This window comes from Furipterus horrens, unplaced genomic scaffold (genome assembly GCF_987537825.1).
Source record: "Furipterus horrens unplaced genomic scaffold, mFurHor1.1.pri manual_scaffold_1, whole genome shotgun sequence".
Lineage (NCBI taxonomy): Eukaryota > Metazoa > Chordata > Mammalia > Chiroptera > Furipteridae > Furipterus > Furipterus horrens.
In genome coordinates this window covers 159,408,462-159,410,481 of record NW_028327171.1, presented here as the reverse complement: position 1 = coordinate 159,410,481, position 2,020 = coordinate 159,408,462, and the positions used below count along the sequence as shown (strand labels likewise).

The following is a 2,020-nucleotide window of genomic DNA, read 5'->3' as shown; positions in this document are numbered from 1 at the left end:
GCACTGAGTATTAGCTCATAACAGAAAATAATAAGGCTCAATAGCAGTTTGTTTGTTTTTTAATTCACTAGTACAGGGTGTTTTATAGAGTGTAAGTGAATTGGTCTAAAAGTAGGAATCCTCAGGTGTCAAATGGATCAATAAATGATTCTGTGTTCTTGGACAAGGCACTTAACCCCTCAGAGCTTTAGTTTTTCTCATTGTTTAAAAAGAGGAATTGATGTAAATGATCTCTCAGGCCTCTTTAAAATTTTATAATTATTACCCTTTGGAAAACAGAAATGATGCATCTTTGATCACTCATTTATAACCACTACTAACTATTTTTTAAAACATAAGTAGAATGTTAATTTATTCTATTATTTAAATATCAATAATAGAATAAGTTAACATAACCATGCCATTGTCTGTTAGTCATAGTTATTGCTCTTTAAAGTAACCCTGGGATTTTTCCTGAGAGGTTTCTGTAAGTAGGTGTTACTTTGATAGACATTTCCCTCCAGAGTAGCAAATTTATATTATTATTTCAAGGTTAGCAGAAGCATCAAGTCAAGTTGTAATAGTGAAAGAAGAGTTGGAAAATTACTGATTTTATTTTCCACTTGGTTTAAAAAGTGTAAAAAATACTGACAGAATTAAAAGCACTATCAATTTTCTGCTGTCCTCAGTTGAGAAAAACTACGAGTGTGCCACAGGAAGAAGCTCCTACCTGTGGAAAGACAGAGCTCTCTCTAAGAAAAGTCACATTTACCTGGAAAGCTCTTCCCCCAGATATCTCCATGTCATTGTGTTCAGGTGTGCACTAAGATGTTATCTTCTGAGAGAGAATGCTCTTAATTCCCTGTTGAAAATACTTCCCTGTCACACCTGATCTTGTTTCCCTGCTTTATTATTATTATTTTTTTGCATAACAGTTATCATGACCTGAAATGCATACATTTATTGTTGATACCCCTTTTAAAGCCCCAACAAGAATGGAAGTTCTATAAGAGCAGGCATGACATAGTGCCAACAGAAAATGCCTTGTCACCAGTGCCCAGGACAGGACTTGGAATTCATAAGCAGCTCCACAAATATTAAATGAATGAATACCTGTGAAAACTTAATGCTCAAGAGAATCAGGCAAGTGAAAGAGCAGTCTGGAGTTAAGAAGAGCAGGGAATAACAAATATTTTCTGCATCAGGGGAAGCCCCTGCTCTAGTGTAGGGCTTGCCAACTCAGATGCGTATAGGGACCAAGAAGTTAATTGTAAGGATGCTGGTAAAAATCACAGGGAGTGGTAAGAATTGTTGCAAACTGAAAAATGTATCTATATCTAAAGACATTCACAGGTTTCAAACACCTGGAAGCTAAACAAACTCAAATATGGGCTCTAGTTTACTTATGAGCCACCTGCTTATAATGTGTGCTAGGTCACCTTTGTGGAACAGTGCAGGTAGGAATGACCTTGTACTCTATTATGAAGGATACAAAATGTAAACCAAAATAAATAAAACCTAAAGTAAAGCTACTGGAAAATTTGAATAGCTATTGATACGGAAGGTCAGCAGAAAACAGAACTCGAGCCCCTGGATATTGTGCCTGATAGTGACATCAGGATGTTTATCAATAACTAACTTGAAATTTCCAGGAGAACAATATTAGTGTGATTCTAAGTATTCACTATAGATCGATATTTCTCAAGCCATACAGTCCTTGTTTCTAGAGGAAAGATCCTCTGTCTATAATCAGGTTGTTTTCAGAAAAAAATGAGATCATTACAGAAATCATAGTTCTGACATTTCTTTTTAAAGCAAAAGTAACTAACTTGCATATTCTAATTACCATTTAATATCTTTTATTGCATTGGACTATTTAAGTCTTCTAATGCCTTCCAGAACTCTTTACCAACAGTGCTGTATGAAAAATGCAGGTATATAGAATTTAAATGACAGGAAAGTCTTTCTTCAAAGAAATGTGATTCATTCCAAAAAGCTGTACTGATTTTGGGACACTTACTATACTGTGACAAGCCACACT

General features: G+C 35.1%; 1 non-coding gene across 1 annotated transcript; it reads right to left on the bottom strand.

Moving 5' to 3' along the window:
* Positions 1-1,731: 1,731 nt before the first annotated feature.
* LOC150022133 (small nucleolar RNA SNORD72) lies at positions 1,732-1,809 on the bottom strand. Its single transcript, XR_016513726.1, has one exon. It is a non-coding gene; the product is annotated as a small nucleolar RNA SNORD72 (small nucleolar RNA).
* Positions 1,810-2,020: the final 211 nt, after the last annotated feature.